This window comes from Odocoileus virginianus, unplaced genomic scaffold (assembly GCF_023699985.2).
Source record: "Odocoileus virginianus isolate 20LAN1187 ecotype Illinois unplaced genomic scaffold, Ovbor_1.2 Unplaced_Scaffold_32, whole genome shotgun sequence".
NCBI lineage: Eukaryota > Metazoa > Chordata > Mammalia > Artiodactyla > Cervidae > Odocoileus > Odocoileus virginianus.
In genome coordinates this window covers 230,741-247,945 of record NW_027224294.1, presented here as the reverse complement: position 1 = coordinate 247,945, position 17,205 = coordinate 230,741, and the positions used below count along the sequence as shown (strand labels likewise).

Here is a 17,205-nt window from a genome sequence, read left to right as displayed (position 1 = left end):
CATCTCTCAAGGTGTTTAAGATTGGTTCTATTTTTTTTTGATTCATTGTTATATAGAGTTATTGATAAAACTATATGAGAATTAAGTTTTCTTTTGAAAAGGGAAGGATTCTAAAAACTTTACTTAAGTATTAGATTATTCCAGTTTTTAATGAATTTTTGTGTGTGTTTAGACTATTATGTTCCCTGTAGCAGTTTTCCATTTTCTTTTAGTTTACAAGTGCATTGCCACAATTTAATATGTAATATCCTTTTTTTTGTTTTTTAAGATCTGTCAACTCTGCAGTGATGATCTTATTTTCCTTTTTTAAAGACCCTTTTTGAGCACCATTTTAAAGTTTTTATTGAGTTTATTGCAATATTGTTTCTGTTTTGCTTTGTTCTTTTGGCCTAGAGGCATGTGGGGTCTCAACCCTCTGACCACGGACTGAACCTGTACTGCTTGCACTGGACGGTGAAGTCTTAACCACTGTATCACCAGGGAAGTCTCCCATCTTCATTTTTGGTACTGAGAGTTTGCTCTTTCTCTTAATTTGTCTTAATTTGTAATTTTATTTATTAAAATTTCTTAATGTTCTTAATTAAAAATTAATTCTTAATTTTAAATTTTTATTTTCTCTTAATTTTTCTGTTTTTCTAGATGTTATCAATTTTATTAAACTTTTAAAGAACTAAGTCTTGGTAGTATGTATTTTCTCAATTTTTCACTTACTTTTACTTCTGTGATTTCTGTCTTCTATTTATCATTTTCATTCTACAATGATGTCAGGGTTTATTTTCCTTTCCTTCTTCTTGGTTCTTGAGATAGTAGCTCAAGATGATAGTTCATTCCTTATAAAATATCTTGTCTTCTAAAACTTGCATTTAACAAGATAAATGTATGTTTTAGCACTCCTTTAGCTGTATCCAGGTACTTTATGCATATTTATACTTATATGCGGGGCTTCTCCAGCGGCTCAGCAGTGAAGAATCTGCCTACAATGTAGGAGACATGAGTTTGATCCCTGGGTTGGAAAGATTCTTGGAGGAGGGCTTGGCAAATGACTCTAGTCTTGTTGCCTGAGAATCCCATGGACAGAGGCACCTGGCAGGGTACAGTTCATAGGTCTGTAAAGAGTTGAAAATGACTGAAGTGACTGAGCAAGCAGGCATGCATGCATGTACCAATATATTATATGTAATATGCATTGTATATGTAAACTATGTCTACTATGTATACATTATCTGTATACTATATATATATATTATGTATACTCACTTATATATCTTTCAGATATCTTTTATATATATGTGTACCATTATCTTTCTATTGAAAAATTTTTTTTCAAAATGTTCACAGGTAATTTAGGCTTGTGTTGTTTAATTTGTAAATAATTAGAAAATTTTGTATCTTTGCCATCAATTTATTTAATTACATTATATACACACATGCATTTATATATATAATCATACAGGATATATGTATATATAGTATGCATATCCTGTATGATTTAAGTCCTTTGAAATGCACTGCAATTGTGTCATAGCCTAAGGTATTGTTTCTTTTGGTGAATGTTGCATGAACATTTAGAGATGAGTGGAATATTAGTCACACAAATATTTTCTCTTTCCACATCACCATACTGACACAGATTCTATCAACATGCCTGTCTGAAAATATGTGACAATTTTTTTTCTGTATTAGAAACAAGTTTTAAATGACTTATTCTGAATTGAACGTTCATCATCTTCTGGAAATCAGACCAGAGGTAAACTTAAACAGATTTGCCTATTTTGAAGGTCATGATTTAAATAAGAAAGTTTTTGTGTATTTCATTTCTGTCTAGTTTGAACTTTTCCCTTTTGGTTACTTTACGTCAAGTTATTCTTCAGGGATTTTCCTCCAGAGAACCAGGTTCTGTAAGTCCCGTTCTGCATGGTGACTATCCTGGTGGCATCTCTGGAGATACCTTACTCTCTAAATTATGATGAAGGTTCCAAAAATTTAATCAGACAAGAATCACCCTTGGAGATGGACCAAATGAATGACTCAATAATATGTGCTGCTATTAAATGTAGATAAAATATTTGCAGGCCTTTGCTCTTACTCAGAGGTTATTTGCCTCTACCATTAATCACATGACAGACTTCTTCACAGATTGAAATGATGGACTCAACATATAATAAAATATGTATGTAAAATTGTTCTTTATCTTTCAGGAAAGCCATAAGTTAATAATACTATATGAAGATAGGACAGAATAACTGATTGAAAATCAAAGTGTTGTAAAGTCAATTTCACTATTTCAATTTTAATTGTATAAAACATGAACAGCAACATTTTAATTTAAACAGTCATACACAATTTGGAGGTTTCTCTAAAACCAAAATGTTGATTTAACTTTCGTTTGTTATCAGGACAAATCCTGTGAACAATAAGTATTTTGGTTTTCTGTTCACAGTCAAGATTCAGAGTTCCTTATGTAATACAGTATACATATTCATTTTCAAATTTGCAACAATTTGAAAGGCAATATTTTTCTGAATGACTGAATTGAATTGGATTTCCTACAAGCATTGAACAAGTTTGCCTAATGGAAACAATCAATGTCCAGCGATGCTGCATTTACCATACTTTCTTTGTTCTTGGTGATAGAATCAGTGCCTGAAGGACAAGAGAGAAAGCATCAGAGAACAGATCTTCAAAGGAAGATCTCATGCAGGTAACCCAGGAAGTGTATTTATGCACTAGTCTCTTAATTAGGCTTTACACTTTGCAAGAGTTCGCTGGTGATGTGAGAATTCAGTCATTTAAAATGTTTTCTATGTGTTTGTCTTAATCAGATATTTTAGGGATCCTTCGTGACTACTAAAATATGTGGAGATTGATTTATTACAGTAAAACTCATTTGGATATTTCCATATCATAAAGATTCAGAATAAATTTACCTTCTCTGACATCAAATATTCTTATAAATTCATTTTGAGTGTATCTATCTGGGGATATTTTAATGGGCAGTTATTTCTGAATCTCATGATAGGTTTAACTGATATGTCCTCTAGGCATTATTTATTGATCTCTGAAAAATTAGAGGATGATGTAGCATCTTTATACCTTGAGTGGTCTTCACAACATCAAGATAATATTGTAGTAAGCACAGTGTTACTTCAATTCTCATTTTTTCTGTTCACAGGTGAGTTTCAGCATCCTATCATATATTTGTTAGCCATTTAAATGTATTCCTCTCCAACTGTTTATATTTTTCTTTAATATTTTATTTATATATTTTATTTATTAATTGATTAGAGATATTGGTCTGTTTTAGGTATTACCTCTGTGTATATACTCTAAAATATAAATCATTTCCACAAACTGCCTTCATCTGTCTACATAATGGTATCTTCCCAAATCCATAAAAATTTTTGAAATTCTCAAATCTATCTATTTGGGATTTCAATGATTGCTTAAGCAGCATCCTCCATCCTGGGGATGTAGAAAGTCATTTCCTTTATTAACCAGAATGTAAACATGGAATAAATTGTGCCTTAATTTTCTTATTAGATTTTTATCAATTTTTGCTTTTAAGTAAGGTATTAATTATACATACAATTTTATTAGCTTCAAGATGGGAAGGTAGTTGTGGCAATTAATTTATTTAATTATGTGTTCTTTTCCCACGTATGTCTCTTAATGACTTGCCTCTCCATTACTGTAAAAGATTCTTGAGGTTATGGATGATTTTTTAATCAGGCTCATCTTATGATGTGTTAAAGTACTGGAGCATGATAACAATTGCTTGAATGAATAAACAAATTATCTTAAGATTTCAAGAAGTTGCTAGTAATAATTATATTTACAAGTAATTCTGTCCTGAACTCTGAAATAAAATATAGAGAAGAATCTATGGAACAAAGGAGCAATGTAACTGAGTTTATCCTTGTAGGACTCACTCAGAGCCCCCAGGGTCAGAAAGTATTGTTTGTGGTGTTCTTGCTCATCTATATTGTAACAATGGTGGGCAACCTACTCATTGTCCTGACTGTGGTGATCAGTCCAACCCTGGATGCCCCTATGTACTTCTTTCTTGGCTACTTATCATTTATGGATGCTGTTTATTCTACTACATCACCCCAAATATGATTATAGACTTATTCTGTGAGAAGAAAACCATTTCATTCCAAGCTTGCATGACCCAGCTTTTTACAGAGCATTTATTTGGTGGTGCTGAGATTTTACTCCTGGTGGTCATGGCCTATGATCGCTATGTGGCCATCTGCAAACCCTTGCATTATGTGACAATCATGAATCAGCGGTGTGTGTTCTGCTGCTGCTGTTGGCCTGGATTGGTGGGTTTTTACATGCTGTAATTCAACTACTCTTAGCTTACAACCTTCCCTTCTGTGGCCCCAATATCATTGACCACTTTATGTGTGACATGTACCCTTTGTTAAAACTTGCCTGCACTGACACCTACATTATTGGCCTTATTGTGGTTTTCAATGATGGAGCAATCTGTGTGGTCATCTTTACTTTCTTACTTATCTCCTATGGGGTCATTCTGCACTCTCTGAAGAATCTTAGCCAGGAAGGGAGACGCAAAGCCTTATCCACCTGTGGCTCCCACGTCACTGTGGTGCTCCTCTTTTTTGTGCCCTGTACTTTTATGTATGTGAGACCTCCTTCCACCTTACCAATTGACAAATCTTTGGCTGTGTTTTACACCATCGTCACCCCTATGTTGAACCCTCTGATCTATACTCTGAGAAATGGAGAGATGCAAAATGCCATGAAAAAGCTCTGGATCAGAAAATGAAAATAAGGCAGGCAGCAGGGAAACATATTACCTATTTTCCCGGAAGATTTGCTCTTTCCAGGAAAGTCATGTGTGACTATTTAACTGTAGTAAATTTCTCCACAATTCTAATATATTGGACATGATGAAAGTGTTTATTCTGTTAATGTTTCCAACGATCAAATGACACTTTTAAGATTTTCATAATTTCCTGGTTCATACTATTTTGTTTAAAATATATTTTTATGATTGTTAAATTTCTTAGGAAATGTTTTTAGTTTTTGGTGTAAAATCTCTCTATTGAGAGTATAGGCTTATGTTTTTATGATGAGTTAAATTGTAATCAAAAGTGTAAATTTAATTTTTTAGTGGAAGATATTCTTATGTTTTTCTCTCCAATAATGAATTCTTTCAGAATTGTAGGACTCAATGCAAATTTGAGAAAAATAAAATAAGACAAAACCTTGGAATACTCTTCCCCACATAAAGACCATTCATATTAATATTTGAGGTATATGTCTCATTTTTTATCTGCAGACACTTATTTTTTTTGTCCATATGTTTAGCATGTTAATGTTGGAGAAGAAGAATGTTTCAGAGTTACAATGCTAATTATAAAGAGGATGAATATATAAAAATAATCTGAATGAATGAGATATATACACAGAAAAATAATTGAATCATACTAATTTTTCTGGTTGGGAAATCATAGCATCTTCTCAAGTGGAACAGCTTCATTTGGTGTTATATTTTCATAAATGTGATGCATTCACTTTCCAGATAGTTCAGAATATCTTATCATACTTCTGCTATTTTTCATTATTCACATCTCCAACTTTGCTTATTGTGTTTCATTTTTTTAAAGACCCAGACTCTGCCCTTTACAGGTAAAGTTAGCATAATCCATAATCTATGAGCTTCAAATATGCAGTACAGAATTTGACAACAGAATTTGGGTGATATCATTGGCAAGACAGATACTGACAATACAAGCCACTTTTATGTCTTTTATTAATGAAATACAAATCATTAGGAAGTAATAGTTCAGAATAAAGTGTTTTATTTGACAGAGACATCACGCATGATATCCTCTCAGTCTTTCTGGATCAGGCTTGAAACTAAACATTATCTGCCTATAATATGTTGGAAGCATGTAGTTAAAGAAATTAATTTGTTTCTGTCTCTCTTGTTTAGTCTGGATTCATGCGGGTAAAGCTATGAGGCAATTGAGGCTTTTCATAGGAAATTGTGCTATATGCAAACTTTATATTCTTATGTTTATCCTTACTGTCATTACATGGAACTTTTTGTTGTTGCTATCTTTATGTCTTCCCCAGTGTAACACCATTCATCAAGCAATGTCAAACATTTGAGTTGATCTGAATATGAAATTCATTCTCCCTCTTTGGAATGTTCCTATAGAGTTGAATGTTTTTTCTTTCTCCAGATTCCTACTTTAAATCCTTTACAATGTAGTGATTATTTGGAAATAGGCCCTGTGGGAAATGAGTAGGTCATGAAGGTGAAGCTATCGTGCATGAGATTAAAGTTGTTGAAAAAGAGACCAACCCCAGTGAGCTCATGAGACCCTTCTGTCATGTGAGGGCAGAGCAAAGATGGCTGCCTATGAGCCAAGAAGGGGACCTCACCAGATATCAAGTCTGCTGCAGCTTAAGCTTGGATCTGGGCCTCCGAAACTGTGAAAAATAAATATTTGTTGTTTAGACTACCCATTTCATGTTATTCTGTAAAAGCAGAAGTTAATTTTCAAATCTGTGTATTTATTTCAAATGATGAGATCAGAATCTTTGTTAATTGTCTATGTTCACTGATCAACAAGCTCTGTGAACTGAGGGAACATTACTTGTGTTTGTATTTTCTGTTTTTTGAAATATGTATGGGATGTAATGTCCACACATAAACTTTGCCAGTTATAAGTATCCTTGAATTTATGATCTATCAGGGTGAGAATTGTTATTGATAAAGTTTAATTGATATATATATATTTATATGTATTTGCTACAAATATTAACTCTTCTTTGACATGGGCTACAAAGATTCATTTTGTTATTACAATTTCTTGTGCTTTAAATAAATATGTCATAATTTAATATTTTCTTACCCTTTGATTACTTGGATATTTTTATTTCCTTTCACTGACTTTCTAAATTTTAACCTAATTTTAAAAAATATGTTGTCAAAATATTTAATTTTTTAATCCATCTAGAATTTATTCTTGCTTGTAATGAGGAAATATCTAAGCATATTTTCCTTAAACAGACAAAACAATCTACCAACATTATTGGAGAAGGAAATGGCAACCCACTCCAATATTCTTGCCTTGAAAATCCCATGGACAGAAGGAGCTCATGGGCTACAGTTCATGGGGTTGCAAAGTGTCAGACATGACTGAAGCAAGTGAGCACACATGCACACACCAACATAATTTATTTAATTCAATAGTAATTTGAAAAATGTATATTTAGTATGTCAGGTTTCACACCAGCCAAAAGGTTCAATTTTGGTGTCATTTCTCCTTATCTTTCTACTTCTTTTTTTCTCCTCCTCTCTTTCCCCCTTCTGTGTTGGATTCCCCTAGCACTGACATATTCCAGGAGTCAAGGACTTTTAAGGTATATTTATTCCTGGCAAGGGTAGTGTCTCCTAATTATTCACCTTCTTCAGAAACTTTTTGTAGTTCCTAGATATTTCCATTTAAATATAAATTTTAGCATCCTTTGTCAAAATTTAATGCTTCTCATAAAAATATATTTAGAATGTTGTGATTCCACATATTTATCTTGATGAGAATGATGTTTCAAGATCTTGTTTTTCTCTTCTGAATAAAACATATATTGCATATTTTCTCATGAATATGCATGATATAACATATAAGATAAGTAAAGTTTACTGAGCACATAATATATGCTAAACATAAAAACAAACAAACAAACAAAAAAACCTTCCAAACTTTCCAGGTAGAGTCTCCCAGATGCACTGTAAATTAGTTTTCAGTAGGCAACACCACTATTCTATTCAGCTAATGCTTTTAAGTGATGGATAACATGATCACATCAGTGAATTCTATGAGGGTGAGTGATTTGCTTTATTTATTTACCATAAAAACCTTTATTCTGGTTAGAGATGATGATGAGAGAAGTACCGTGATAAAGGACCACAGATCCTATTCCATGAATAACAAAGTCAACTGATGCATTACAGGTAGAAAAGATGCATATTTACTGCAAGTATATGATGACAGGATGCTTCTTCTCCAAGTTGAGGAGTTTCAAAAGAGTAAGCTGCCACAGAATTTTGACTGATTTCTCTAGAGAACTGTGCCCTATTAAGGGGTCAGTGATGGACTTTATTAATGGAATTTTGGACATTCAGCAGAGATAGTATCAGATCTAGATTGGTGAAAGGTAAATCCTATTGCACACTGGGCCTATGTAGAACATTCATCTCTCCCACAAGGACCACAAAAGTGGGTAAAAAGACTAACAAATATATGACAGGTCATCTTGTCAACCAGATTTTTGAGCATTTTCTCTTGGGTGGATTCTCTCTGAAAGAAACTGTATATGATAAATAGACACCTTTGCTTTTGGCCCATTCTGTGTGACCCATCCGCATACAGCTTCTCTAGATTGCTCTTTCATCCATTCTTCCAATTTTCCCTTTCCTTCAATAGTTTGTCAAACCTGTTTTCACTGTCCATGAGTCAGTGTAAACCCATAACTTAGGCCATTTATCTCCCCATGTGAAATGGAAGAGCATGTCAGCTCAAAATTAAGTTTACAGTGGATGATAATATTCAGCTATTTTTTTTGCAAGGAAATATTTATGTTGCATTTAAGTCTTCAAATTCTAGCCATCCATGTCAGATACTTCCATTTATGTGAAAGACTGAGGTGATGGATAGCCTGTAAGGAAATACAGAAAATTTGGCCACTTGAAACTATTTCTAGATTTACTGCTCAGCCATATTTTATTATGTATTCTGTGGTCACACATAGATTCTTGAAGTATCCACAGTTGTTATTGTTGTTTAGTCACAAAGTCATGTCCTACTCTTTGTGAATCCATGGACTGCAGCCCACCATGCTTCCCTATCCCTCACTATATCCCAGAGGAGTTTACCCAACTTCATGCCCATTGAGTCAGTGATATCTAAAGATTTCATCCTCTGCTGCCCTGGTCTCCTTTGCCTTCATCTTTCCCAGCTTCAGGGTGTTTTCCAATGAGTTGGCTCTTCACATAAGGTAGTCGATGTACTGGAGCTTCAGTTTCAGCATCAGTGCTTCCAATGAATATTTGGGGTTGATTTCCTCTAAGATTGACTTGATCTCTTTATGTCCAAGTGACTCTCAAGAGTCTTCTCTAGCACCACAATTCGAAAGCATCAATTCTTTGGTGCTCAGTTTTCTTTATGGTCCAGCTCTCACATCTGTACATGACTACTGGAAAAACCATAGCTTTGACTATATGACTTTTGTCAGCAAAGTGATGTCTCTGCTTTTTAATATGCTGTCTAGTTTTGTCATAGCTTTCCTTCCAAGGAGCAAGTGTCTTTTAATTTCATGGCTGCAGTCACTGTCCACAGTGATTTTGAGCCCAAGAAAGTAAAGTCTGTCACTGCTTCATTTACCCTCATTGAAAGAACCAATGCTTTTTAAAGACAAAGGAACAACCCCAACAGATAAGTTCTTGAGACAATCAACAAGGGATACTCATTTAAAATTCATGTGGTATATTTAAACATAGTTAAGGTCTAAAAGAACATACATTTTCATTGAAGTAAGTATGAATTGATAAAATTAAACTAACAAAACACAGCAACTTACTAAAATATACAAAATATATTTGGCTTATGATTAAAACTTGAAAGATGTTCATTGCCCAGTTTGCCAAATAAAAAGGAAAAACATGTAATATATTACAAATAAACTAATGGACTGGTAATCTTGGTTAGTGGACTATTATATTTTAATGTATATGTTAATTTTTACAATCACTTTGTGATCTTTAAATTAGATAATTTAAATTTATGTATCATACTAAGTTTGTTAAAATAGAAATATATACCTATTCTGTTCTGATAACTTGATATGAGCCTTTGTATGTGGCTCTTTTAAAATTATGACAACAGCCATGTTTGCACCTATGCATTAAGAAACCCATATTCAAGAACATACCTTGCTTACCATAAAAGTGTAATTGCGACCTTGATGGTTCAGATGGTAAAGAGTCTACCTGCAATGCAGGAGACCTGGGTTCAATCCTTGAGTCAGGAAGATCCCTTGGAGAAAGAAATGGCAACTCATTCCAGGATTCTTGCCTGGAAAATCTCATTTTCTTAAGTGGGGCTTCCCTGGTGCCTCACACAGTAAATAGCCCACTTGAAATGCAGGAGGTGGATTCAATCCCTGAGTTGAGAAGATGCACAGGAGGAGGGCATGGCGATCCACTCTGGTATTCTTTCCTGGGGAATCCCATGAACCGAGGAGCCTGGATGGCTACAGTCCCCTAGGGTCGCACATAGTCAGATACTACTGAAGGGACTGAGCACATGCACATAAGTAACACTTAAATTATGTATATTTTTAATAAGGAAATGTTAGCTGACTGGATTAAGTTGAAAATCTAGCTGTATGATGTTTCAACTTTTATAGTATCAAGATTTTGATGCCTTAAAAGTTAGAGAATAGTTTATGTACCTAATTTTTAAATGTAAAATATTCAACTAGTAGGTGATTTATTCTGGTATAATCCAACATTGATAATTATTGAGTGGATCTTGCAGAAAATAAGGTGTGAATAAAGTACTTGGTTGTTGTTGTTGCTCTTGTTGTTCAGTTGCCAAACCACGTCTGACTCTCTACAGCACACCAGGACTCCCTGCCCCTCACCATCTCCTGAAGTTTACTCAAGTTCATGTCCATTGAATTGGTGATACCCTCCAACTATCTCATCCTCTGTCACCCTCCCCTCCTTCTGAGATGTTTGCTCTTGCCATCTCCAGTAGCTGGATACAGACTACCTAATGCCCTCATGGCCTTTGACAGATGGGCCTTATCAATCTATAGCTTCAACAGTGATTGGATCTTTCATCAAACAGTAGCAATAATGTGAATACAGTATGCAGAATGTTCATTACATCTGGCTTCAAAAAAGTGCAAATTTTCTGGTACCTGTTTTTCCAACTCCCATCTCTCACCAAAATTATGTGGATAGAATCATCCTGGCTACATGTGAGGTTTAATGATTCTGTGATTCCCAGCAGTGAATGATTTGAAATTTTGGGTCCGTATCTATCACAGTATGACTATTTCCTTTTGTTTAGCATCATTCTTACCATCAGACAAAGGATCTCTGAAGAAACAATTGTCATCTTTTTTTTTTCTTTCTGAATTTTGTTTTCTTTGCTTTATTAAAATGTACTCTGTTTTCCTTCTTTTCTTTCATTTTGTACTTTTTAAATCTTTCACTCTGCTTGCTGTAGGTCAAAATACATTATATCACATATAAATATTATACTCATGTATAATAAAATAATTCCTAAGGCAGACAATCTTACCTTATGCTCAAATAGAGACCCATGAGTTATAGGCATAATATTCTTTCGTATCCTTGACTGGATTTATAACAATTATCAAATTGACGAAATTTGTTGCAGTGTTCATGTGAAGCATTCCCAAACATTGATAATCACCACTATTTATTGACCTTTAGGAAATGCCAATGAGAATTTTAGGTAATTTACTTGCAAAATACAGAAATAACCCTAAGAGGCAGGCACTATTGGCTTCCCCATTTCAATAATGAAGAAACTGAGAAATGTATTTAATTGCCCAAGGTCCCCTAGATCGCAAGTGGTGATGTTGGGATTCCAACACAGACAGTGCAGCTCTGGAGCAACCATTATTTGACACTATGCTCTGCTCTCTCTGAGGAAGTTTTGGATTTTAAATAGGAACACACTGAATGAGAAACTTGTAGATATTATTTAATCTATGTAGTTCATCTTGTTCCTTTATTCTTTGTTTACTTTCTTCCCTTATGATTTGATGGCTGTCTTTTTTTTTTTAAGAAATTATTGATTTATTTGATTGTGTTGGGTCTTAGTTGTGGTACACAGGATCTCTGTCACCTCATGCAAGATCTTCTATTGTGAGGTGCACAGCTCTTCTAGTTGTGGCTCATTTGCTCCTTGGCAGGTGAGATCTTAGTTTCCAGACCAGGGGTAAAAAACCATGTCCCTTACATTACAAGGCAGATTCTTAACCACTGGACCACCAAGGAAGTCCCTGATGACTATCTCTTTGGGTTACTTTGTCTTTTCTTTTATGAGCGTGTGTAGCTGTTGAGACTTTTTTTTGTGATTACCATGAAGTTTACATGTGGTAATGTATGTATGCCTGATTACTTTAAATTGCTGATCTTTTAAGTTGAAACACATTTTAATAAGCCTAAATTTTTCATCCTCCTTCACCATTTTACTTTTTCTTTTGATTTCATATTTGTATCATTATTTTGCATATCCTTCAACTAAGGAGCCTTTTGATAAGGGTGAAATAAGAGAATGAAAACCCTTGCTTTAATTTCAACATTAAAAACAAAACAAACAAACAAACAAAAAACAAAACTCAGATCATGGCATCTAGTCCCATCACTTCATTGCAAACAGAAAGGGGAAAAGTGAAAGCATGACAGATTTCATTTCATTTCATTCATTCTTGGGCTCTAAGATCACTGCAGATGGTGACTGCAGCCATGAAACTAGAAGAAGCTTGCTCATTGGAAGGAAAGCTATGACAAAGCTAGAGAGTGTATGAAAAAGCAGAGCCATCACTTTTCTAACAAATATTCTTAAGAGTCAAAGCTATGGTTTTTCCAGTAGTCATGTATGGAGTGAGAGTTGGCCCTTAAAGAAGGCTGAGCACCCAAGAATTGATGCTTTTGAATTGTGGTGTTGGAGAAGACTCTTGAGAGTCCCTTGGACAGAAATGAGACCAAAACAGTAAAGGAAATCAACCCTGAATATTCACTGGAAAGACTGATGCTGAAACTGAAGCTCCAATACTTTGTCCACCTGATGTGAAGAACCGATTCATTGGAAAAGACCCTGATGCTGGGAAGGGTTGAGGGCAGGAGGAGAAGGGGATGACAGAGGATAAGATGGTTGGATGGCACCACTGACTCAATGGAAATGAGACTGAGCAAATTCGGGGATATAGTGAAGGACGGAGAGGCCTGGAGTGCTACAGTTCATGGGTTAACAAAGAGTCAGACCTGACTTAGGAACTGAACAACAACATCCTTTAACTACTTCAATTCAGTTCATTTCAGTCACTCAGTCATGTCTGACTCCATACGACCCCATGGACTGCAGCAGGCCTGGCCTCCCTGTCCATCACCAATCCTGGAATTTATACAAACTCATGTCCATTCAGTTGGTGATGTGATCCAATCAACTCATTGTCATCCCCTTCTCCCACCTTCAATCTTTCCTATCATTCATACATGACCACTGGAAAAACCATAACCTTGACTAGACAGACCTTTGTTGGCAAAGTAATGTCTCTGCTTTTTAATATGCTGATTAGGTTGGTCACAGCTTTCCTCCCAAGGAGTAAGCATCTTTTAATATCATGGCTCCAATCACCATCTGCAGTGACTTTGAACCCCCAAAATATAAAGTCAGCCACTGTTTCCACTTTTTCCCTATCTGTATGCCATGAAGTGATGGGACTGGATGCCATGATCTTATTTTTCTGAATGTTGAGCTTTAAGCCAACTTTTTCACTCTCCTCTTTCACTTTCATCAAGAGGTTCTCTAGTTCTTCTTAACAGTCTGCCATAAGGGTGGTGTAATCTGCATATCTGAAGTTATTGATATTTCTCTCAGCAATCTTGATTCCAGCTTGTGCTTCATCCTGCCCAGAGTTTCTCATGATGTACTCTGCATATAAGTTAAATAAGCAAAGTGACAATATACAGCCTTGACATACTCCTTTCCCTATTAGGAACTAGTCTGTTCCATGTCTGGTTCTAACTGTTGCTTCATGACCTGCATACAGATTTCTCAAGAGGCAGGTCGGGTGGTATGGTTAACTACTTACTGTGTATATATTGCTAGATAGTTTTGCTACTTTCTTCTGCTAACTTTCTTACTAGTTTTATGTTTTTTTTTTAACTACTACCTATAACCTATTTTTCCTCTTCCAATAATATCTTTCTGTTCATGATGTTTATATTTCTAGTTATGATCTTTCCTTTTTTGGTTGTAGAAGTTCCTTTATTTTATTTATTTATTTATTTATTTATTTTTGTAAAGCCAGTTATGCTGTGCTGAACATCTTGAGCTTTTCTTTGTTTATGAAACTTTTGCTCTCACTTGTTCATTTTCTCATGCTTTATTAAGTATTCTAACTTTACCTTTAAATTTCTTCACTATAATCACAAAACTTCTTAGCATCATCTTCGATTTAATCCTACCTGGGGCTCTCTATGCTATCTAGATATTCTTGTCTTTCTCTTTTCCCAGGTTAGGGAAAAGATTAGCTTCTATGTCTTCAACTATGTTCTCTGCCCTTTACTCTCTCTCTCTTCCTTGTGGGACCTCTATAATGTGAATATTATAATACTTGATGCCGCCTAGAGGTCTCTTAAACAGTCCTCATTTTATTTATTCATTTATTTTTCTTTTCTCATTTATTTTTATTAGTTGGAGGCTAATTACTTTACAATATTGTAGTGGGTTTTGTCATACATTGACATGAATCAGCCATGGAGTTACATGTATTCCCCATCCTGATCCCCCCTCCCACCTCCCTCTTCCACTAAATTCCTCTGGGTCTTATTTTTTTATATTCAACATTATTGATTCGAGTTACTCTGTGTTTCAGCTCACTGATCCACTCCTCCGTATCATATGATCTACTGTTGATTCTTTGTAGTGTGTGTGTGTGTGTGTGTGTGTGTGTGTATTTCAATTATTGTATTCATCTCTGTTTGGTTAATCTTTATATCAGCCAATTCTATGAAAACTTTCAACTTCTTCCTCTTATGTAGAAAACGTTCCTTATGTAGAAAATGTTCCATAAGCCCACTCCCCTCTGGTCACCAGAGGTATATGCTCCAGCAATGTCCATTATGTGCTTCACGATCCAGTCTTGTTGTGGGCTCACTATTGAGGGAACACCATGGGTGGTCCCAGTTCCCACTGTTTGAATAGACATGCCTTGTCCAGTGTTTCTCCACTGCTGGTGGATGAACCAGGTACTGGCACTGTTGGTTGCTTAACCAAGCAATCCCAGTCTTAGTTCAGGCCCATGGTGTGTAGTGTGGGTTGGAAGGAAACTGGCCACGGAGCCTCAGGTTTGTTCTTGCCGACTTCTGGGCAGAGTCCAGTTCCAGGTAGGCTGGCTCAGGGCCTCAGTGTGTGTTGGACTGGACCCTGTATCATACTGGAACCAAGTTGTACTGGTGTGGTACTGGTATGCTGGAGGGTAGACTGGGTCTTAAAAAGGCTGGCTGTAGAATCATGGTGCTCCTGAAGCAAGTGTCGGCTGTTATTTAATAGGGCTGTGGCCCAGTGGATGAAACCCAAGGCCTACTCAGGCCAGGCCCCAAGGTTGCTACCAGCCCACTGCTGAGCTGAACCACGTCTGGGGTCTCTAGCTTTAGAACAGGGATCCAGAGCTGGTGTCAGCTCCCAGACAGTGCTCAGGGGATCCTGGGGCTGATGCTGTCTCACCGGTGAGTGGCTGCATTGGGACATAACCAGCTGATAGGCCACTCTGGTCCTAGGACTGGTGTCCATGTGGCAATGTTCAGGGCTAGGAACCAACGGGTCCTGGGGCTAGTGCCAACCCATTAGTGGATGGAACTGGGTCCTGTTGCTAATGTTGGTGCAAAGGTGCGTGGAGACTAGGTCCAAGTTGCCTTGGGACTGGTACCACTACTGTTCTTGGAGTGGGAGCCTGGTCCTGGGGTTAGTGCTGACCAACTGATGGAGAGGCCTGAGTCATAGGTCAGGTGGATGCTAAAGGGATCTACTGCAGCCAGCCTGATTGTGGATGGGGCTGTGCCTTTCCCAGTTAGCTGTTTGACTTGGGGTTTCTCAAGATTTGTGCTACCTTGTCTTGTGTAGTGCTGAATCCCACTACTGAAAAGCTAGAGGGAGGATTCCAATATGGTCCTTGCCAGCATCAGGGTCCTTGCCTTTCGACAGCTGTCTGAAATGGCTGATGCCTTGCATCTATGTCCCCAAGGAGAGTCCCAATTTCTTCTTAACTCTCTGGCATGCTCTCCAAGATCAACAGGTGTGTCTGACTCAGTCTTCTTTCAAATGACTCTTCTATCATGGGTTTTACTGTGTGTGACATTTAGAACTAGAGCCTTTATTTCTCAAGGCCTCTGACTCATCCCAAGAGATATCCCACTGACTTTAAAAGCCAAACATTTGCGGGCCTCATATTCTTAGTGCAGGACCCCTGGTCACCGTAGCTTGATGTGAAGCTCACATCCCATTGCTCCTTTGGAAGAACCTCTGTAACTGGATGATCCTCTTGTTTGATTGTTGCCTACCCATAGTATGGGACCAGACTATACCCTGTATAAGCGATTCCTCCCTGTTTGTTGTGGTTTCTTCCTTATATTTTTAGTAATAGAGGGTCTTTTCTGTTGGTCTTCAGGTCATTCTCATCAAAAGCTGTTCTGTAAATGGTTGTAATTTTGGTGTTCTCATGTGAAGACATGAGCTCACAGTCTTTCTACAATACTATCTTGGCCATGCCACCTTGTCTCTCTTTATGGTTGTCTATACACAAATGTGTAGGTGTGTGAGAACAGTCACTCAGTTGTGTCTGACTCTGCAACCCCATGGGCTGTAGCCTGCCTATGCCTTTATACTCCAGTAGCACATTTTTTTGATTACCATAGCTTTAAATTGTGTTTTAGAAACAGGAAGTATAAGAGTTTTACATGTTTGGAATCACTTGAAATTCCATATAAATTTTTAGTTGGAATTTTCTATGCTTGCAAAAAATGTTTTTTTTTTTTTCTTTCAGATTTTGATACAGATTTCACTGAATATGTAGATTATTACTATTATTTTTTGTAGCTTATTTTAAGTAATGTGCATGTGTGCTAAGTCATTTCAGTGTGTCCGACTCTTTGCAACCCCACTGACTCTAGCCCACTAGGCTCCTCTGTCCATGGGGATTCTCCAGGCAAGAATACTGGAGTGGGTTGCCATGCCCTCTCCCAGGGAATCTTCCAGACCCAGGGATCGAACCATGTCCCTTATGCCTCCTACATTGGCAGGTGGTTTCTTTACCACTATCACCACCTGGGAAAACCTATTTTAGGTATTATTGACATCTTAATAATATTAAATATTCTAGCTCATGAATATCTTGCCATTT

At 36.4% G+C, this 17,205-nt stretch overlaps 1 pseudogene; it reads left to right on the top strand.

Moving 5' to 3' along the window:
- Nucleotides 1–3,879: 3,879 nt before the first annotated feature.
- LOC139033680 (olfactory receptor 4A47-like) lies at nt 3,880–4,792 on the top strand (annotated as a pseudogene).
- Nucleotides 4,793–17,205: the final 12,413 nt, after the last annotated feature.